Source organism: Anas acuta, chromosome 2 (genome assembly GCF_963932015.1).
Source record: "Anas acuta chromosome 2, bAnaAcu1.1, whole genome shotgun sequence".
NCBI classification, from domain to species: Eukaryota; Metazoa; Chordata; class Aves; order Anseriformes; family Anatidae; genus Anas; species Anas acuta.
In genome coordinates, this window is record NC_088980.1 from 20,091,160 (window position 1) to 20,115,194 (window position 24,035).

At 36.6% G+C, this 24,035-nt stretch overlaps 1 long non-coding RNA gene across 1 annotated transcript in view; it reads left to right on the plus strand.

Moving 5' to 3' along the window:
• LOC137851670 (uncharacterized) overlaps positions 1-16,772 on the plus strand; it is a 31,292-nt gene extending 14,520 nt beyond the window's left edge. Inside the window, exons 2-3 of the long non-coding RNA XR_011093342.1 lie at positions 15,800-15,903; positions 16,633-16,772. This is a non-coding gene — a long non-coding RNA (uncharacterized lncRNA). The remainder of the gene's footprint in view (positions 1-15,799; positions 15,904-16,632) is intronic.
• The last annotated feature ends 7,263 nt before the right edge of the window (positions 16,773-24,035 follow it).

Consider the following 24,035-nt stretch of genomic DNA (forward strand, 5'->3'; position numbering starts at 1 on the left):
AAGCCATTTTACACAAGGCTGGGTAAGACCTTCCTGAGTGCAAGAATCTTTCAGTGGAAGGAAATGAAAAAAAGTTTTTTATCTTTTTCCTCCCCCCTATGGAATGCAATACTGTCTGTTGGGTATGTGACATGTCCCTGACATTTGCATGTGAGATCTGTATTAAGGGGCAAGTACAGAAATGATTCTTGGCAAAGTTACTTGGCCTGATCTTGCTGTTTGTGTACAGGAGAGTCCCAGAGTAGTATGAGCTCATGTCTATTGACTGAAAACTCCAGAGATCCATAAATTTCTTACAAAGACTAGACCACTTATTTGAATGTTTTTAATTTGTAATAATAAATTGATATGTTCGTAATTAGATTAATAATTTCATTTTTCAATAAATAATTTTAGATATGTTTTATTTTGGGAAATTTCATTTCACATGAGGTCCATAAAGAATCAAATGGGAGTTACATGGTTACTAAGTTTGTGCTCTTCAAAGCTACATAATTCTAAAGTGTGAAAAGGCTAATCTGATATGCATTCTTGTTATTTTTAATGCATAAGTCTTTTGATATCAGAGTATTGCAAATCTCTCAGAGGGGAGCCATTACCCAATGTTTATGCAAAACTACACGAATACTGTGTCATCCCTCTGCAAGATTTCCTTGCTCTTGCTGGACATTCTGCAGTGATAATAACCAGGCAGCACTCACTTATGAAATTTACAGAAAGATTATATATTCCCTAAATTGAATGGACTGCAGGCAGGACTAGAATGCTGCTAGGGAAATAAAGACAAAGAGTGCTTTTTCTTTTGTTCCCTCACTAGTTGCTTAATATAAAATGCATTATATTTGGTATTTAAATAAATTAACTGGCAGCTGTAAGAGATCAGCTTTATAACATTCAGCAAAGTCTTTGATATTTGCAAACATAAAGGTCTTAGTAGAATATCCATTATAAACATGAAAAAATGAATGCGATACTTTGCAATCCAGGTTAAGTCAGGTTTGTGGGGACATGTAAAACCTTTTACTAGACCAGCTGATATAATTAGAAAAACAGATGAATTTAAAAGCATGAAAACCTTTCTACAGGTTTAAAATACAAGACATCAAACTTCAAAGCCAAGTACTATTGGAGAATACATGTAATTGCTCAGATTTTAGCTAGCTTATTAGAGACTGAGAAAAAAGTTGGTTAGCATCAGTAGAGCAAGATGTTCCAAGGGACATTCCCATAGCGAGGGAAGAGCCCAGGTGGTGCTGATACTGGGGGGGGGGGAAAGGGAATTATTTTCTGATGGACACTTAATGAGTAGTTACAAGTTGAAAGGGGTAAAAGAAAATCACAGCCAGCCACAAAAGCAGAATCTTGTTTGGGTCTTTGATATTTAATGTCCAAGGCAGTTACAAAAAAGGTAACTTGTATTGTACTGCACAGAAACTCAAATTTGTATTTTCCTGTGCAACAGTATATATAGTGTTTGTATATAGATAAAGAAGTATTTTTAAATAGAAAGGGCTGTCATCTTTGATACACTTAGGAAAACAAGCTAATCACATGTCACATTAGGTACTCTCAGAGGCTCTACCCTTTGACATTTGATATTTCTACAGACTAGAAGAATCAATGGTACAGAGGATCACAGGGTTAAGAAAATAACTGTCCATTAGTTTTATTAAAGAGCTGTGCACTGGATGCATGCCAGATAAAGTGCATCTTTCCCTAGAGTTACTGAAGAGTCTTTTGCCATGCAATACTGTCTCAAAGAGCATGTTTGAGCTCTTTGAAGGCCTTTTTTTTTTTTTTTTTTCTTTTTTCTTCTGGGTAACTCATCAGTGACACATTCCATCAGGATGTGGGGAAAAAACATCCTGTAAATAATAAAACCTGTTTTCACCCACAGGAATTGTTACCTGAATTTTTGAACTCTCCTTTGTGACACCAGGTAACGAAACCAATGGCTCAGAATGCTATGTCAAAATGATAAAGTGACTATATGTGATTTATTATTTGATTGTGTGTTTATGGTGGTGTAGACCAACAAAAGTTTTTTTACTGCCCTCTCCCCTCTCCCCCCAGCCTTATTTTTTTCTACAGTTTAAACAAATACTACCTCATAGGTGCATGTCATTTTCCATTATATCACACAGAGGTTTCATGTCTCTGCACCATGCAAGAAAAGGAAGATGTTATTTCTTGTATGAGAGGAACATGGTTCAGCAGAAAGCTGTGTGTTTAAAGGATGGAAGGATAGAGTCTTGAGGGACTAGATCAGGGAGAAAGGATACAAGCCTCTTGCTCCCACGCTTTCCCCTAAAAAACTAACATTGTTTATGGATATAATGAAGTTTGACTTTTCAGGACAAAGGAGCAATAGCAGAGAACTGTCTGAATTTTCAGCTCGGCCTGAGAAATTCCCTCTAAGTGTCTAGGAAAGAAATGCTAAGCACTGATGGAGAAGTGATATACTGGGCTGGGGGAGCTGCCCAGACTGTTTGTTGTTCCGAGTATTTGATTTTGTGAACACCAATAAGGCCTTTTTCATTGACCTCTGAAGGATTAATTTCTTAATTTACCACTCACTGGCAAAGATGCCTGCAAGGAGGGGAAAAAAAAAAAGGGATGTGTATGTAATGAATTGCAGTGTTTATAGTTTGCATGAGGCACAAAAACCATAATCTGCTGATTGGAGTTGAATTTGAAAAGCGCTAATTCATGAGCTTTGACATTCCAATTATTTTGTTATTAATACATTCTACATCCACCTGCACTGCTGTCTTAGCATCATTTCAATAGCCCTGCTAAACAGCACTAAACAGAGACAATGAGAAATGCCATATCACTCTGCATTTCTCTAAAGGAGGATATGGAAAATTTAATGAGACTTTTATTTGATTTAAGGAGGCTGCTTTTCAAAGAAGAAGTGCAAGGTGTTGTTAAATTGTGCTGACAAGGAAGGTAAAAAGTGAAAAAAAATTTATTTCCATTGAAATTTTAGACTTGTTCAAACAATAATTTTTGTGCCTGGCATATCTATGGGTGGCTAGCTGCAAATGGCTTAATATTTCTTAAAAGTGTTGCATCAATTTTTAGTTATAAATTATTCTTTTTCCTTCTCTGCTGAATGGATTGAGCCATACAGATAATTATCCACGTTGTGTTGTTCTGTAATTATAGCATGTAAGAATGGAAACAAATATAAAGCACCTGAAAATGCTTTTCAAGGAGCAACTTTTAACTGGTTAAAATGAAATTATTAAAGAAATGAAGTAGTGATATAACCTTAATGTTGTGACACACAGCCTGAGTAATATGATAATTTGAGATCATCTTCCTCAGAGTGACCAAAAAAGCCAGTGTGGTTAAAAGCAGACAGGGATTAAGATATGCAAATCCAGGCAGTCACACTGTGGTAGGGCTGTCTAATAAAATACTTAAAGTTCTCTTATCTGATACTAAAACAGTTTCTGGTAATGCAATTCAGCCAATCTGCCTGTGCCATGCTGGAGACCCTGGGATGCTGATCTGTGGCAATGCAGTGTGCTGAGAGCAGACTGTAACATGACTCTCCTAATGGGCTTCCAGATATCTGTGCTAGATATCTATATATAGATATAGAGGTATTTTGAACCAATCCTAGTTTGCCCTATTTTGCCACCTGGCATGTGAGGAATGAAAAGGGGAAATATCTTAACTGGAACATCAATATGTTAAGATATTCCAGTTGGAACATTGGAATATCTTAACACTGGAAGCCCTGGAGATCTAGCTCTCTCTGTCCAGAAGCCTTTGGCAACAAATGATATCACTTTTAGTATTCCCCTTGGTGGCATTAAAGGTGCACTATTTCTGGAAATTTCAGTTCTGAAAACATCAAAGAACATCACTTCAAGATACATATACTAACTAGTGAGTGATTATAAGATGAAGCATGCACTTTTATCTTATCATTACCTTTTTAAGAAATTTAGTGGTATGTTTTAGGTTGTAATAAGTAATGAGTCTGAGTGCCTACTTTTTCTTAATGCATACAATAGCTATACAATCTTTCCTGGGGCTACTTCTCAAGAATGTAATTTGTTTTTTCTTCCAGGGTCCACAGTCCATTTGTTTTTTCTTCCGCATAAAGATCATTTCTTTCTAATGATGAAGGAATGTTCATATGAACAAATAATTTTTATTAACAGGGGCTAAAATACAGACTTCTTAAAGGCCATTACAATGTGATTAATGATGCAGAAAACTTCAGTGTTTTCAGTGTTTTTTGTTTTTTTTTTTTTTCTTCCAAACTCCTTTCTGGAGTTTTGAACTTTGCTAGTTCATTCTTAGTGCAACGATAGATGTCTTACTTTTGTGGAAGGAAAGGACTTTTTGTCTCTAGGCATAACAATGCAGTAGAAATTGAATCAATATCAACATTCTTGTGTGTTACCGACCAATCCTGCCTGTCTGGAAGTGACTGTACTAAACTTTCTTTTGACATTTATATGGCTATTATATCAGAAACACATTTTAGAATTCACTTGACTTCTTAAAGAGCTGCAGATGGGAAAAGTAATTTTCTTAGTGCTCTCAAAACCAACCTTCATGCACAGCTGCTCAGCTTGGGAATAATTTTCAAATTAACAACAATTTTAGCACAATGTAGAGCCTTAAAATTAACCAGAATTGCTTAATGTATGCTTATTATAAAGGTGGTGGAAAAATATCATTTACAGATATTTTCTGGTCTCCATAATTTAATATATATATAAATTATACACAAATACTATATATTAAATATAATATATTAATATGTATTATATATAATTTTATAAACTATATCTTATAATCAGACATATACATGTATAATATAAATACTACATATATATATATATTAATAAAAATATATAATTATATATGATATATTAATACAGAATAGTATAATATATTATATAAATATTTAATTATATTAATATATGATAATATATATTACTGTGTTTGTGTGTGTGTGTGTGTGTGTGTGTGTATATATATATGTATCTTAAATCTGATAAGTTATGAGCTCATATGGGTAGAATGATGTGAACCCCAGCAACTTTTTCAATGACACCAAGCTGTGTGATGTGGTTGACATGCTGGAGGGAAGGGATGTCATTCAGAGGGACCTGGACAGGCTTGAGAGGTGGGCCTATGTGAACCTCATGGAGTTCAACAAGGCCAAGTGCAAGTATGTGTGTGCAAGGCCAAGTGCAAGTATGTGTGTGCATGTGTGTGTGTATGTATGTATATATATATGTATATATATATATATATATATATATACACACGACTCAATATTCTGGAACCAGCTATAAACTCTCTAAGCTGTCTTCTACAGGAAACTTTAAATTAGTCTGCATATAGAAACAGAAATGATAAAAAAAAAAAAAAAGTAGCCTGGAGTATTGAAATGAAGATATGGAGAAATGAAGGTACATGGTTCATTAATGGGAGGAATAGAAATAATGGGAAAAGACTATATGACTACAAAAACTTTTAAAAAGAATTTAAATAAACACTTTCTTACACATGGTAGAGAAGATGGTAGTACTTAGATAATGACTCCACAGTTAAAGCCTTTTTCTTCCAGTGCTACTACTTATCTGAGTTTCTTCCTCAAGTATAAGCAGAGATCTTAGTATTAAAAAAAAAAACACACACACAAAAAAACAAAACTTTTAATTAATTCTATTAGTTTTCAAGCCTGTTTAATGCAGCTTAGAAATGAAATGTTGGATGTTAATGTTCAAATGAAAGCGTGAAGTCTGTTAAAAGAAAGACTTATAATGCATTAAATTCACAGTAGAAAACATAATAATGTTTAATACATTATTATTTTTTAAATGTATTGCCCAGATTCCATTCAATCTAATTTGAAACTGGACCAAGGTGTTTGTGTTTTTTTTTTTTTATCATGAAAATGAAATAATTCATTTGATAGAATATTCTGATTTAATGGGATAGAAATCTGCACATTTGTACATATTTCTCTCTCTACTAGACTACCAATTATAAGACCATAAATTATGAGCTCTGTATGTTAAAAATATAACCTCTTGGTTTGTTAACTTATTCAAACAGGTGCTATCTGGCATGTGAAAGCAGGCAGAAACCAAAACACAGTAGCTGTACCTGGTTGCTTCACCTGACAGTTTTCTGTCCAATAAGTTGCAGTTATCTTCAAATAGGAATTTTCCTTTTGAATATGTAGTCCTGAAATGGCAACTGTGATTATGCTAATAACAAAGAGAACTTTAGGTACTAAACTTTTCCGTAAAAATGCATTCTTGAAACACATTTGGAGAAAACTCTTGTACAGAGAGCCCTTCATTAGGTACCATGTTATTTTTCTCTCAGACTCATGAACTGAGATTAACAAGGAAACAGAGACTAACACCATTTACTACAAGCAGACTTGTGCCAACTTCCAATTTCTGGAACAGAAAAATCAGTCTGAGGATTTGGGAGAGAAAAGCAAAGCAATTAACAAGTAAATTGATTCCAACTGATCTACTTGGAAAAGTGGTCACCACTTCTCAGACCTTAGAAGAGTTTTCTTGTCCACAATTTACATTTTTTGATGCCATTTAGTTACAATACTTATAGGTAATGTATGTAAATCTGATATGAAAGCAATTATCTTTTTTTTTTTTGCTTTCTTATTTATTTCTTGCATTTTTTGAAAAGATAGTTGCAAGAAATCCCATCTATCAGTGGTGCAAAAAAGTAATCGTCACTTTGTTTGAAATAAGCTTACTGCATTTGTATTCTGCATTGATACTCTACCTCACACAAACAACATATGATCACCTTGATAAGGAACAACTCAAAGTCAGCCCCCCTTTTCAAGTATTTTTTTTTTTTAAAAAGCTGTATTTTTGAAAATTTGGTATCTGATCTCAGATGTTTTTCATCTCAGTGTCCCTCTGATATCAAGCATTTATTTTCTGTGCTAAACTTTTTTTTCACAGAAAGAAATAAATAAGCCTGATGATTTCTGACAAGTCCACTCATATGGAATTCAAAAAGCTTTTGTGGGAACTTACAATAAACCTCAACACAAAATTCCTTTGGGGGGGGGGGGGGGGAAGAATTATTGATAGCTCATATCAGTCTGTGAATATTAGTCTTGAGATCCAAATCAGGTCTAAACTTTCTGTAGTCTATAATTAAGACCAGCAATAACCTGATGATACTTCAGTAGTGCCAGATTGTCTCCCACAGCTCATATGACTTATGGTATCATCAAATCTACATGTTCACAAAAGATCCTGCTTCATCTGTAGGAAAAAATGAACAAGTACTCTTTAAGGTTGAAAGTCAGTTCAGTAATCTTCCCTGTCATGTATCAAAATGCTGCATTTAGCAATGGTAGATTTAGAAATGAAAGTGTAGAAAGCATGACTACAATAATCATATATTTCACATCAGGGTTAGTCATGGGTCTTCAGTGCAAGAAAGGGATATCTTCACTGAGTTTGGTTCTGCCAGAAAAGCCTGTAGACTGTGTTCTAAAGTGATTTATTTATTTATTTTAAATTCTGGTCATATAGAAGATCACCTTATTTTAAATGTTCTAAGAATGACCAGCTTGTATGTATTATGACAGCAGTCTTGCAGTACATGCTAGACCTGCTAAGAAAGGCTATCATGTACATCTTTTCACCTTTCTCTTTTCATAAAGAGTTCTCCTTTGTCTTCTGTCTTCTTCTTTCTCATAGTGCCATCCACTATGAGAGCAGGAGACTACTATTCTCACTAATGTTGTGAGATTATGGGTTGAGTTTGGTGCAGACAAGAAAATGATGTAAATTAGAGAAATGATAAATTATGGGAAGGTAACGCCTGTCATGTCAACAGGTGCCCTGTTCGTGTTATCTGTAGACATATCTGTAGACATAGATGTGCAAGCATCCTAAGCATCTGTAGTATGAATAAAGACAATGTGCTCCATACTGGGATGCCCACAGTGGAATGACCCAAGAAAGCAGTGAAGAGGTGTGCATTGAAGATATACCTGGTGATGAAACAGGGGGATTAAATTGTTCTTTGGTATTTATATGAGCCTTGTTGAGGTTGGAAAAACAGGAAGTGGGAGGAACTTGAAATATACATACATATACATGTATATATGTGTACATATATATATATTATATTTTTTTCCCCGTGAGTTATTTTTAATCACAGATGTTTAGCAAGATTCTCTACTGCATGTCCTCCACAAACTGCTGTCTGTCTGCGAGGATGGGATAAATGTCAACAGAGGAGCAAAAATAAATTAGAGAAGTGGTAAATCCAAGACCTTCTTAAACCAGATTTGCCACCTAGTCAGTACATCTTGAACTACTGTAAATTTTTCTAAGAGTTTTGACAATGTATATTTTACATTTATAAACTGGCCTGATTGATAATCTGAATTTATTTTTGTTCTATCAATGATAATTCCATAATATGGCATCCTTTTAAAATGAGTCAAGTACTGGGAATGAAAGCTTATTATACACGGAGATGTACATCATCATTATCATAGTTTTAAGGGGCTGAGAGACCACTACTGGAGCTGCAAAAGGGATCTGTTCTAGTTTCAATTGGGTGATGAAGGGTAGGGGGTTGGAGCATCCAAACTCAGTCAACATGCTTTTCACTTGATTTAGGACAGAGCTAATCCTGCTAATTGCCTGCCTGAGGTTGAAAGAGTAACAAAGATAATTTCAAAAGGGAAAATATATCCAGGCTTAATTTTGAAAGGGCAACAACTGTGACAGAGTAAGAAAAAGAGCTGACACTACATATGCAGACAATTACCCTTTTCAAAACACATCTGTGAGAATAAGCCAGGTAATTTAAGTCAGATGCTGAACTCGAGCCCACCTGCAACAGGGATTAACATGGCAAGGAATGAAATAAACCCACTATTCATCCACAGACAAGGCAGGGGTGTGGACTGCAGTGGGTGTATGTGCCTGACTCTTATCAGCCCTGTTCCACATGCATTGCATGGATGACCAGTGTGAAGATGACCTTTGTTTTAGCACGTGCATGGCAAGTCTGAGACATCACAGAATGATGAACTCACTGTCTAGGCACTGTACAGTTCTTGCACAGATATTTCAGTCTCAGAAATCTGAGACAGAAATATGAACCCCTAGGGTGGTAAATCACCATTTTCCTCACTGAACCCAAAGACTGATGAAGCTCAAGTTGGCTTCAAGCCTGTACATGAACAATGGAGATGTTTGGACTGTGGAAAGTCTGGAAAACTTAAATCTCTTCAAATTGTGGAGATTTCAGGTATAGAAAAAGACATAACAAATGAGAGCTGGACGAATGTTAGATTTTTATATTTTCTTTGTTATATTTCTCGAATCCAGTGCTATTTACCAGATATGATGTTAAATGTCGAACTCTGTTTGTGTGGTGTGAACTGTGAGATAGGCAATCCATTCCCCATCTCGTTTTAACTTGGTAAGTTGGGTGACATCTTTTTATTTCATCTACAAATCACAAGTCTTCTTGATTAAGTTCTTTGTCAAGCAGAAAAAGTTCTCATCTACACGTTGTTGTGTTTCCAGGTGCAGTGCCTTTCAGCCTACAAAAAAGAACAAGCCAGCAATTCCTTTCCACCTCAGAGCACTTAACCTTTGTTCAAAGTGCTTATTGCATTCACGTACTGACTACAGATAGATGAAAGGTGTTTGGGTTGGCCTTTTTTTTTTTTTATTCACTGCAAAACAGCTGTACTGCCAACAATATGTTTTTTCTAAACATTATCTTATTTTTTTCCCTGTGAATGTGCATTTTGCATTTTAAGAAAATATTTTTTCTTCACTGTTCAAAAGAATCAGGACTGAATATAAAACTGCAGGTCCACTTCCAGAAAAGGCATGAAAATATGTGCTAGGAGCACTCCACTAACATTCCCCTCCCCCTCCTCCCCCAGCCCTTAACTAGAATCTCAGTGTAATCTGACTGTAATATTTATTCATTCCATGAAAACAGGTGGGAAAGAAACACAGCCAAGGTCAATACACCAATACACAGAATGCTACTTCCACCACAACATCACTAACTGTCTCTGCCTGAGTGTGGTGTTTCCCTAAAGGTGTGATTATTAATATTATATGAGTTCTTCAAAACTGCTCTGCAAGAACTAGAGCTGAATGCTGTCATGGAAGAGAATGATACTGAGAAAAGTACCCACAGGCTTCAAAGCAATGAATACAGAGCTTCAGTGTCACCTGTGGCTCTACCCAAACAGGAATATCCCCCTGCACTTACTTCAAAGCTGATGAAATCTGTGTGGAAGTCCTCTTGGTCAGAAAATATTCATTAGAAAAGGTAAATAAAAGCAGTAAGTGAAGTTCATCTCAAAGCATTTGAATGTGTTTCCAGTGGTTATTGTATTCCGCTGCCATAGTTCTTTGCCTTCTGTCCATTAGGAGCTTTAGCAGTATGACTTAAACATCTCAGTAGTTACAAATCAGAGATGGGCTGTTCTTGTGATACTAAAGTGGTTTTATTCTCCTAAAGAAGGCATTTTTTCCTGGTACAGAGGAGACAGAGATGCAGCCTGATGCAGGGCAGTTACACACTTAAAAACTCATGTTTAGGATTTGGATGCCTTCCCACAGAACTGAGACTGATAGGGAAATCCACACACACAAATGAAAGAGCTTAAGCCAGTGGACTGACAAAGTAAAGGCAGCTACTCTCACACGCAGAAAACCAGATGGCTGCAACTTCCAGCCATGTTCCTTAATCAAATAATGAGACTGGTTTTATTATGTGTAATGGGCTGGTAGAACAATTTGATTAGTAATTTAAACCAGACATGAAAATAAGGCTTAAGCTTATGGGACAAGAGAAATGGCCTTTGTGCTGTTTATAAAGTGCCGCATCCTTCCATAGCCTTAAAAGGCAATTATTTCTTCTTCTTCTTGTTTAGTCCTATTGTGCCTATTTAGCTACTGTGCCTTCTACAAATTGTGTAACACTGTAGAGAGTTCTGCCTTTAGTTAGGATTCACAATGTCACTTGCCATAAGATTTTTTTTTTCAGTTTCAGTTATGCTTCTGTAAATCTACTCACAGGGATATATCATGTAGTCAGGTTTTCATTATAGCCTGAAAGATTAATCAAAACCAATCCAGCCACTTAAGAAAGAAAAAAAAAAAAAAAAAAAAAGATAGATGGAAAATACTGTTTAAATGAGAAGCATTTATTATCTCTGTCCTTCGAGGTAGGAGATGGAAGAGTGGTTCATGACTGTTTCTCTATTGCCAGGAGAACTGATTAAATATGCCAAAATATAAGCATTTTAAATTTAAAATCTCCAACAGAAACATTCACAACAAGTGAGAAAAAATACCAGTGTTTCTCAACTCATGGTCTGCATCAGAAAGCTAGTCATTAAATGACTACATCTCTTATATACGATAAGTATTCATCCACACACAGAAGGAAGAAAATCAACAAATTGGTAATGATGTCCAATGTTAATTTTCCTTTTTCCCTTTCCTTTTTTTTTTTTTTTTTTTTTTTCCTGGAAGCAGTGGGTCAAAGGTGGTTTTATTTCAGAATGGTTGTGGAGTTCTTTTTTATTTATTATTTATTTTTAATAATAATAATAAAAAAAAGACAAAAGCAAAAGAAAATAAAACTTGGAAAATACTGCTGTGGACAACAGTCTTATTCGCTGCATGTATTCACAGGAATTTTCTCCTCCTGTGCACAAAATAAAAAAAGATATGCTGTGAAAGAAGAGTGTTCGTGGAGGCTTGCATTGGATCTGAGGAGTGAATCACAGTACATAAACACAAGTACTCTGTGGCAAGCCAGATATTTCAATTCTTGATTTCTTTGTTTCTTCATTATAAGCAATTTTGAGGAGGTAATAAAAACAATTATCCTATAAATACTGTCCATTTTATTCTGTATCCATTTCTGGAGTGTGTGTTACATACTTCTAGAAAATATAGGGTTTAGTAATTCAGTGGCATTTCCTTGCTCATTTTAAATACAGTTTTCAATTAATAGTGCATAAACAGATGACTCTACTCCATTCTTATTTCTATTTTTTTCTTATTGAAATCACTGCAATTTTAAATACTGTACCTGTCAATTTAGATGTATTATATTTAAGACACACTAAAGCATTTAAGTTTTTTGTTTGTTTGTTTTTGTTCCTTAAAAATATCCCAGCATAGGAGTGAATTTAATAACATTAGGTTCTGGCAAGAAGGACTAAGTAACAGGAAATAATCTATATTTTATTGCTTCAAGTGTCAAGCTAATAATATATACTTCTCAATTTTCCTATTGCTGATATGACTTATATATAAATATATATTTTTAGGAATAACAAATTAGAAAATTAAAAATTTCCTCTCCTCTCATTTTAATATATTTTACTGATGTGAAATTTGATCATGTTGGGTCAGTTTTTGGGAATGGAAAAGAGAAAGATAAAAAGCTATAGCTTGGATATAAGCAGGAAGAGCAAGTAAGCTATTTAGCATAGCAATACTTTGTCTCTTTAATGGTTTTCTGCTGATTGCAAAACTTCATCTGGAGAACATTAATGAAATTGCAGTGTGAAATATGTCTGGTGGACTAAAGCAATGTAATAAGAGACTTTGTAGGTATTGCATTGTCTTATTTATTTTTTTATTGCCTTAAGCTTCTTCAATGTATACAATCTGCATTTGACTTTATTCTCAGATATGCCTCATTTGATATGGGTACTTTCAAACAGAAAATAGAGAAGATGTCAAAACTTCTAATAAAGGAGGGCTTAGAAATGAAGTTTTTACCTGTATCAGACAGATTAGAGTCCTGGCTTTTTCCAGCACTGAATACCAAATAGTTCCTGCCTGTTACTCTTGTTCCTCTGCCATGGGATAGTTATAATTTGTGCTATACCTTCCTTGACTCTTTGTACCAACCCTGGTATACAAGGACAATCTGGACCATGAGCATTGTACGTGGAACAATCAATGTACCTGGAGGGTGCTGTCACTACACTAGGATTAGACAACTGGCCAGTATTAAACAAAAGATGTTTGTAAGCAGCTTTACTTTTAAATTTACTTTTGAATGTATCCATTTTTTCCTGTTACTTCTTAAAGACAGGTCTTCCCACCTCATTTCCTCTGCTTCTCAGTCCTTCTCCTGGCCTTGTAATACTGTCCCCACAGAATGGAGCAAAGTTATGCAGGGCTGGTGCCTGCCATGTCTTTGTCAGCCATCTCAGCACAGGGCTCATGTCTTGCTCGATGGGAGGGTAGAGAGGGTGGAGAAATGGGGATAAGTTCCCCGTAGTACTTCTCCCCAGCAAGGCCATGCAAGAGTCTTATGTGCATTATGTAGTCTGCATGGGAAGGGGTATTCTCATTCACAAAACTTTCCCCTGCATTGTTACAGGAAGCATCATATAGTGCAGTGCTAGACAGTGTTTGGTTTAACAGCCTGTAATACATTTGCACTTACACATCTTGCCCTCACCCTTACAGCTCTATTCCACTGAGCACATTTCCTCTAACAGGAAGACCCATGGAATTTTGTTTGCACTTTGTCAGTGGGGAAATCATGTGAGTTAGACATGCCTCAATTCTGGGCTTGAATTACACTGTTATCCTGCTGTCTGCTGTGAAGAGCTTTTAAGTGGAGTGTTTGCCATTAGAGCCTCTCCATGTGAATTATTTACTATTGACAGTGGTAGCCAGTAGGGAACATTTCTGTAGGTTATGGATTTATAATTATGCTGTTAGTTTAAGGATTAAAGCTTTTTTTGATAGCTTGGAGAGAGGGGGTTTTGGTTTTGAAACCATAGGAGTTGTATTAGAAATCTGACTGATTGTGTTGTCTCTGGCTCAGGAGAGGGAATATGGAATGAATAATAAAAATAATGCAAAGAATTATTTTCTCTAAAAGCACTTTAATCGGATTCCATGGACAGATGTCCAAAGCAGAAATTGCTGTGTTATTTTGAAAGGTTCAGCCTGGAGGCTGTTGTCCCTGCAGCAGGGGAGGCAAAATGAGCTGCTCAAATTCCCCTTGAGAGCTCCTGTGAGAAGTCAGCCAGACTCAAGCAGGAGTCCATGAGCAATAACATAAAGTATGGCAAAAATAACATTAACAGATATATTCCTGTGTGCCACCCTGGATTTACTGTGGTATTGGTGCTGTATATGTGGTATGTCCTTACATACTCTGGACTAGGAGTGGAGTGACTGTTACTGTGTGAAGGATGTGGCTGTGTGGTGTCCACATGTAGCCATGTTTGTAAGACCATGAGCTAAGGGCACTTCTGGGGCTGAGGTTTGGCTGCTCAGCTGGGGTGTGCTGCTGCGGTAATGGTTTGTTCAGTTTCTTGACCAGAGAAGTCCTGAGTTTAGCTGTGTGTGATCAGAGAAGCACTTGTCTATAGTGTATGTCCCACATTATTATTTATTTTTTTTTTAAGATTTAATTGTAGGCATCCAAACAAAGCCTATGAATAAGGAAGGAGGTTTTATGTAGTGACAATAAATGGAAAATTAGAAATATACAAATCCATATACACTCTAGGTCCTCTTAACTTTATTCCCTCTATAAAGTGTAATACTTTTAAAGTATCATATTTCTATATTCATTTAATAAATTACGACAATATTACAAAGTTCAAAACAACCCTAGAAAGACAGCCTGAGAATAGAGTCTAACATGAGGTGGATATGCTTCTTTAAACAACAGGTCTGGAAATGAATGACTTCTAATAATGAAAAAAAATAGCTATTCTCTAAATCAGTGTACAAATCTTAATTACATTCAAGATTATTGCCTTACTGAAACAGCAAAGGGTAATGAGCACAAATGTAATTTTGCAATTAGACTTGTCCTTGTTGTTTTTATTTTATCTATTTATTTTTTGGAAGCTAGTGCAACTGTCATGGAATAAAAGAGGAATTTCAGAAAACCACAGTCCAGAAAATGTACAGTTGCCTCAGGAGGAGGGCAGTGGGCCTGAAATATTGCATTAACTTATAAACAAGTTGCTAGCTATTGTTTTGAAAACTCCTCTCTAGTCATGCTGCGAATGGGCTGTAATGTGGACACTGTTGGTACAGCCTCTCAGGAGTGATGCAGTGCTCAGGTAAAGCACCTGCTGCCATGTGCAACAGCCAACCCACAGTGGTTGGCATCGCTGTTAACTTTTCTAGTCTGTGGTATTTTCCCCAGTCACACTAAAATGGTTCTGAATAATGCTGGACTGAAATCTCAAAAAAATAATAATAATTAAAAAAAAAATCTAAATTTCTTCAAGCCTTTATTTAGGGAAACTTACTCTTCAAAGTAACATAAATAATGGAGTTCTTCTATCTTTGCATAAATAACTAAAACATGTACCATCATGTTTAGTAGGTTTCTGTTCAACTGTTCAGTAGGTTTTGAGTACATCCATATTTAATATTATAGTTATTACAATGGCTTTCACAGTGAGCTGACTGACAAAATCATATGAAATGCGTGTTTTCGTTTAAATATTCATATAAATCAAAAAAAAAATCCTCCTCAGATGGTGTTTCAGTGCAAAAGGAACTGTGACATCTGAGTTATAAACCCTTAACAGTCATTTATAGTGAAAATGCTGATACAGCAAGAAGTGTACTGCTGTAGCTGATGTTGCTATAATGTAAATTCTACTTTCCTTTTTCTGTTTTTGTTTCTCTTCAATAGCTTATTGTGAGCATTAGCAAATGTATTTGAAATAAGCCACAATCATTTCTTGCTCTTCCTTTTCCAGAAAGAGAATTCCACAAGGACAATGAAAACTTACTAATCAAAATAAATGTATGAGCTAAGGAAATAATTCCAGGATTGTCACAAACTCTGCTTAACACTGTCCTGGTAAGGCTATGGCTGATTTTAAGATTGATGTTTTGCTGGGACTGCATTTTATTTCACTGAGACACTCACAGTCTGACTTTTTTTTTTTCCCCAACATAAATAGATAACTGTACCAATATGTCGATACGCACAAAATGCATAAGATGTGTGACTACATAGAATTGAAATATGTTCAAAATAGATATAGATACACGACAGTGAGAATCTCTGTCCAGAAGAAGAAAAATAAATGAAGAGAGGATTGGATTTGATCACTCCTGATTTATAGCATTTGTCACCTTTTTGAGAGAGCCCCAAGGCATGCTAGATGATCTAGAAATAAGGCTGGAAAGGTAATAGGACCTCTCCTTTGGATGCGCTCTGATGGTGTGTAAGTGAGAGGCAGGTCCTGGGTTGGGGGAATAATCAGAAAGAATCAAACAATTCAATCTTAACATGTGAAATTAGAAAGATGGGCTAGATTAAAAAAAAAAAAAAAAAGATTAAAAAGTGGGCTGGAATTCTGACTAAATTAATACCTGGTCTTGCACCTGCTTATCCTAGAAAGATGGAGTAGTTCTTTGTCATTCTAAAATAAATTTGTGTATTTACAGAAACAAATTTTTCATTTTCAAGATAACAGGAAAAGTTTTATCTCACAAAAAAAATAAAATTCTTGTTAGATAGATGAGGCTGAAGTCAGAATGTGAACAAGGAGACTCAAAAATATAAAATGTCTGGCTGTCCTAGATACCCTTGTGGCTTGTCACCTAGATCTACTGGGTATTCACAGTATGTTCTGACCACAGCTATGTATGAGTTCATCAACAAGATACCAGAGAAAACTGATGAGCACATTTGTGTTTATGATATGCCATGAACCAGGAAGGCAAAGGGTGAGTAATGTTTGCTGGCTGAGCAAAATGAGGACTACAATATTTATCTACATAGTATACACATAACATCAAACTACAACAATCCCAGGATGTTGGGATGTTTCTTACACAACAGGGAGTGAGTAGATTTTCTATGGTTCATGGGCAATTCTCATATGTGAGTTGGTTAATGGTGATCTAATTTTGAGGTCATTGACACTGCCTTGTCAGCAAACTTACGGAATTAATTCTGTAGAGTTTTTATGCAAACAAAGCAGTCTGCCACTGTTAAACACAGTGTCTTTTCCTGTCTCAAATGGTAGGAAATTGTAAATGCTACAAGGGAGAACTGCCTCTGTGTGTATGTTGGAAATTCAGAATGTCTTGATGTAGAAAGCCCTTGATGTTCATACAGATCACCTCAAAAAAACAAGCAAGCAAACAAACAAAAAACCTGCAATCCAGTACTCCAGACTGGAAACCAAAATGAGCAGTTTGGACAGCACTTTCTCGAAGGATGAGATAGCCCAAGTGTTGGGATAAGATGATAGAGAAGGATATACCTTTGCTGATGAAACTTGGAATACTGCCGTTCTTCCAAACTGCCACTGCAGTGACCTGGGAACTGTTAGCAGAGATCTGATGAGCTAGTAATCAGTATGCTGGACAGCCCACCTATTCTACAACTACTGGGGAAGTACAGAGAGTAGAGAGTGCCAAGGGCTCCATGACTGGAGTATTAATCAGTAGAAAAAAAGGGGCTGCGTCGAAACTTTATTTTTGCATTTTATTGGCTGGCATTCAAGTCACGATCTCTATGGGATTAGTTTTAGACTCCATTGATGCAGCTGAGCTGGGCATTTTAATTCAGCACAGTAGCATGTGCAGATAGTAGCTCTGAGATGCTTGCTGGCTTGAGTCCTGAAAACAGTATGACAGTGTCAGCTATAAATAATACAGCAGGTAATATACAGGCAATGTTGTTTTTTCTAATACTCTTCCTAATCTATTACAAGTTTTCTTTGGTATCTCTAACTGACACAATGTAATGCTGCATAGACTTACCCTTGATGAAGTGAAGTGCAGTGAAGCTCACTGGTTTTCCTGCATTTTGGCAATATGTAGCTCTATAGTCACAGCTGTGATCTGGAAGGGAAACAGATGCCAAGTACAAAATATCAACTAAAGGCAAATTGTATGCTTTTTCTTGAGGGATAAAAATCCAGAAGGAAAAGGTCCTTAGTTTGTTTAGCTTCTGCCTTCACCCCATGCCACCATTGTGCCAATCGGAAGGCCTGGGCACCCTGTGGCTGTATGGCTGAGGGGGCAGCCTGTTTCCTGCATCATTGCAGTACCAGTGGTACCGCCTGTAAGTGTCTGTGGGCTGAGCACCAGAGGTCCCCTGAGCACTGGTGTCAGTTGTGCCGCAGGTCCTATCCCTCTACCCATGACACTTCTTCTTGCTAGGTGCATTCCTTCTTGCTGCTTCCTTGGACTGCATCACTGTCCTCTCATGCTGAGGAGGGCTTCCACTCACCTTCCTGCTTCTGCTCTTCTTCCTGCCACACAAGTTGGCTGTCAGAGGGCCTAGAAGCTCAGCAAGTGGTGGGGCTGGTTTTAAAGGGCCTGAAGCAAAGGTGGGGCAGTGGTGGCCACTGTGACCTCAGCCAAAGGTGGCTGTATTGGGAGCAGCCTGGAAAATGCCTTCATGTGGAATAGGGAGGAGGGTTGAAGGGGCTGAGAGCCCCTTTTCTGGAGCTGGCTCCCCCAGGCCATTTGGCTTGCCAGAGAGAAAGGCTGCCCCTCAGCCACAAGGCCTGCCCTCCACCTCCCATCTTGTGCCCTGGGTTTATTTTTTAACACTGTTTTTTTTTTTTTTTTTTTTTTTAGGTAATTTCATTCTATTCTTTATGGAAAAATACAGAAGCAAGGTGCATCTTCAGCCCTAATTCCCATGTGCACTTTGTGCTCTGAGTGAAGAATTTCTTCTTCACATCATATCTAATTTAAATCTCCCCTCCATTTGTTCAAAGCCGTTATTCCTTGTTCCATCACTACACTCTCTGCTAGAGTCCATCTCCAGCTTTCTTTCATCTGAACTTGGGGTTGCTCAGAGGCTCTAGAGGTGCAGGGACTTGAGACCTCTTCCCAAATAATCAGTATCCACAGTATACAACATTAGCTTTAGCTATCCCCTGCCCCAGTCTCCCCATCTCCAGTGACAGCAGGAATGCTACCTGCTTGTGTTCATGTGAGTGACTGAGCTAGCAAAAACCTATGCTTTGTTCCCTTCTAATTACAACAGTAACAAAACATTGTTACTGTTCTCAGAATTCTGGTAAACTAGAAACAAGAAGATCACGGTGATGCCAACAGAGAACATTTCTGAATAATGTTATTTTATTGTCTATTTTGTCTTATGTTGTGTCTGATTACGAAGCTCAAAGTGAGGTAAGTCACAGGTAAGTACATGCATACCTGCCACCCACATATATTGAAGTTGTTCCTCACAGCTGGTCAAGAAATCCTGTAAATACTATAAATCAAGTATTATAATAAGATTTTTACAATAATAATAATTAAAGAAGCCCATGCCTTTCCCTAATTTTGTATGCAGTGCAAGCAGAGATTAAGATGACAGCAGTAAGGTATGAGAAAGGATGAAGCTTAAAAGAGTAAGACTGTAATACAAATTAGTCTGATCATGTTCACAGCTGAAGAGACATGACTAGAATTTTTTTTTGTTTGTTTTGTTTTCACAGCCAAATGTTAAAAACCACTTGTTCCTTCACAGAAGTCAATAACATTTTGTGTAAACCAATGTACTGTCAGGGAAAACTCAAAACTTTGACAAAAAGGGAGGGCAGAGGTAGTTGGCCGGGTTTGCAGATTTCCAGGATGCATATGAGCCTTGGTGGTAGCAGGGAGGAAGAAATCACAGAGTCATATCTTAAGGCGGTAGGTTCAGGAGCTATGTGTATGCTTCTTTCTTAAACCATCTGCATAATATTATTTTTCCTTTTCATTTGAATGTTTCTGAAAGTGTTTCTAGTCTGTATTTGCATACAGACACCAGAGGATGACGCATTAAATCTTCAAGCTGAACTGAGCATAACGTGCTCAAATGAAGCAGAGAAATATTGCTGTATCAAAGCCACAGATAATGTTTCAGATGCAAAATTTACCCAGCAAGTTGCTGGAAAAGTGCAGTGTCTTGGGTCTTGAAGTAATAGAAATAGTATTTAACTAAACACTGTTGTGGTTTAAAACTAGCAGGCAGCTCAGCACCATACAGCCACTTGATCACCCTTCCCCCCAGGTGGGATGAAGGAGGGAGTCAGAAAGGCAAAAGTGCAAGAGCTCATGGGTTGAGATAAAGACAGTTTACTAGGTAAAGCAAAAGCTATGTGTATAAGCAAAGCAAAACAAGGAATTTGCTGCTTCCCATCAGCAGGCAGGTGTAAGCCATTCCCAGGAAAGCAGGGCCTATCGCATGTAAAGGTTTATTGGGAAAACAAACACCATCACTCCAAACATCTCCCCTTTACTCCTCTTCCTCAGCTTTTATTTTTGACCGTTATGACATATGGTATGGAATATGCCTGACTAATCTCAGTCAGCTGTCCTTCTTGTGACCTTGAGCACCCCCAGCCCCATCACTGCCAGGCCAACATGAGAAGCAGAAAAGTCCTTAGCTCTGGGTGAGCACTGCTTTGCAACAACTAAAACATTGGTGTATTATCAGTGCTATTTTCATCAAAAATCCAACACACAGCATTGTGTGAACCTCTACAAAGAAATTTAACTCTGTCCTACCCAAACCATAGCAAACACAAGCTTTTTTTTTTTTTTTTTACTTACAAAGAGTACATGACAAAGTATCAAATCTTTAAAAGGGCCTAAAATCTACCTAGCACTGTAAATCAGCTATGCAAATCAAGATTTTGAAAAAAAACAAGTTAAAGTTATCATCTGCTCAGTCTATTTAGGAAAAAAAATCAGCCAACCAAACAAAATAAAAAAAATAAATAAAAAACAAAGCACCACAACACACACACAAAAACAAACAAAGCTTGAACAGACAATTTAAATTTCTTCTTATATCATGTGGAACTTAGAGGTCAGAGGTGTCACCTTCTGATGTTATGATATCATATTATATTCTTGTAATATAATAGATAAGATGCATCATGTTTGACTCTGTTGTATTAGGCCACACTTGAAAAGCTGTTTCTAAAGTGTGTTTTATCACTTTACAGACACAGCATTGCTCTAAACATTGGCATGAGGTCGCTGAGATCACAGTATGTTACAAATGGGATGAATCTCCATCATTACAGATGCTGAATAAAATTTATCCGAATGTTTCTGCTTTCTGACTCTGCAAAGTTTTCTTTAGTAATTCCAATGCACAGATGCAGTTTTTGGATTCTTAGCAGAAAAAAATGAGGGACTTCTCTATTTTCAAAGAAAACGTTCAGAATTTACCCAGAATCCTCTATCTTTTACGTTTCATTCTGTGATCTTTGGTTTAGTAACAGGCAGCTTGACTGCTATGACAACTTGAATACTACAAACAACATTTTGATGGTGAGTTTCTTAGCCACTTTTTTTTTTTTTTTTTCTTTTAAGGGACCAAATTTCTGTTTTAAGTATTAGTGAAATTACAGGATATCAGCAAAATATATGGAGTTGGGTTGCTCCTCAGATCTTGTCTCTATAAATGTACTCCTGCAGCTCTCAATGTCTCATAACTACAAATTCAAAGCAGAAGATTTCAGGAAATGGAAAAAGACAAACAAGCATATTTAAATCTATGCTGCCACTCATGACTCAATATATTTTTTGCATCATGAAGTTTGTATTGGGCTTTGTTTTTTTCCTTGGGCCTGCTTCTTTCTCTTTTCTGTGTTAGATATTTTGCTTGGTAGATGTATGCTTACCTGTAGCTAAGGTGTATTTACAAATTGCTGCTAAGTCAAAGACATTTTTCACTAAATAACTTTTGCAGCCTTACATAACAAACAACTGAAAGTCTGAGATGGTTGTTTCTTTTCCTAAGGTCACACTTTTAAATTCACCAGCCAAAGCTGTCAACTGCAATTGTTATGCAAGACAAGGAACTAATGAGATGGTGCTAATCGTTTGATTTCATACTTGTTCCACAAGCTTTCAGCACAGGAAACTTATGTCAGATTTATTTCATTGCTTACTCAGATCTTTACGGTAGAAGATAATGATGAAAAAATCTAATGATAAATGAAGGGATCTTTGAATTCACTCTTTTAATTTCCTGAAAAAAAAAAAAAAAGAAAGATACCAGAAATGTTTGTAAGACTCCACGAACTTCACTGCTATCTATATTTGAGGCTGACTTATGATCAAAGGAGTATTTTGAAAAGAAGGCTAGTGAAGATCCTTTAAATAAATGCAAACATCCTTACCCAAGAGGTGGAGAGAAGCAGGAGTTAAATCTATAAAGAGGGAACTGGGCAGTCTTATTTGTAGAAGTGCACTACAGCCAATACATTTTTTTTTTTTTCCTAAAGGTCTGTTTCATAAATGGAAAAGGACTTTGCTTCAGTAATACAATATAGTGTTTGATAAAGCTTTGGAAAATGCCTTAGTTTTTATATATCTCTTTGTCAAGCATCACCAGTTAGCATGGTTATAGGTGAAGTTTTCTGTGTTCTGTTTTTATCTATCTACTTATTTATTTGTTTTAACATACTGACAAATTTTATGCTGTTTGCAAAGTCTTGATTCTGTTATAAGGAAGCACCAGCATCTGCAAACTGGAAGCTGGTCCTGAGCTATGCTTCCTGAGAGCAAAAACAAGCTGCATGTTCAAGGATTGTCTGATTTCAGAGCTCATGTGTGTATATAATCCTGATAACATCCTGATAAATTATTTCAAATTTCACTGTCTTTAATACCCTCCTTCCTCCCTGAGAAGTTAACCAATTGCCACTTGGCAAGAGGTGGCCTGGTATAAGAGAGACACTGTGATGTAACACAGCATATTATCAGTAGCTTTCCTTTACTAATGTAGACAAGGCTTGTCCTTGATAACAATTGTATTGCCTTGTAGTTTAAAATGTGTAGACACACATCTTGAGGCTTTTGTTTAGTATCAGAAGCTGCATGGAAAGCATTACAGCAACACTTCTGTCAAATACTATTTTCATAGAAACTTTATGTGAAATTTTATTCATCCAGTAAATGTATCTTACCACCAAGGGGATCTTCTTGCCAGTCTGTAAAGACCAGGACAGCAGTCTCCATATGTACAGAAATGCCCCAAAGATTTGCCTTTATCTAGACCAGACATGATCTGTTGCTTCTGAGCGGACAGAGAGCAAGCTGTGAATGTCCTTGTACTTGTCTGTCACATAGTTTATATAGAGAATATACCTCTATGGAATAGAGCATTATATATATACATATATATTTCTAGCCAATATTTCTGACAGAAAGATACAAAGCTGAACTGTTTTATTTTAATTCTGTGTTGACTGTGCTAATGCTAAAGTGCTAGAAATTTAATCTCTTCTGGACATCTTTTTCTTATAATGTATCGGAATATTCCATCTATTTCAGGGTTTTGGTATGTATATTTCGTGTAACCTTTGAAGTTATAGAGGACTGCAGAGACATCCAGAGGCTCCAATTCAGAAGAACATCTAATGCATTCAGCAAGTCAGCTGAGGAAGGGTTTTGGTTCCAAAGGTTTTTGCAACTTTCTTCTTTGCCATTTAGACAAGACAGTGTCTGATATTACAGCAGAAAAAAAAAATATAGAGACCTTGGCATTTACAGAAGCAGGAAAGTTTTATTTCTTATTCTCTTCCATAATCCAAATGATCTCATTACCTTTTTTTGCACTGTGCTTTTTTGTCAGCATGATTTTGGTGTTTATTCTCTTTTCTTTCTTTTCTTACTAGAAAACTTTTTTTTTTTTTTTTTGGGTCCCCTTTTCCTTCTTATTGTTCTTATTCCCCCTTACTGTTTGCGCTGGAGCTGGAACTAGTGGGAGCTTGAGAAGGTAGGAATAGGTATTAGGAAAGTGTGAAATGGGAAAAGAAGCAGGGAAGGCACTAGATTTTCTATGTGCTGAGGTATGGCAAAGTAGGGGTAAAAATTTTAGAGACCAACTCTTGCTCCCAGCAGGGCAGAGAGATGGGGATGGATGGGAGGACCAAAAAGCAGAATCTGTCAAAAACTGTACAAAGGAGGGCTGGGAATCTGCTCTTTGGATGTTTAATGGTGGTGTGATCT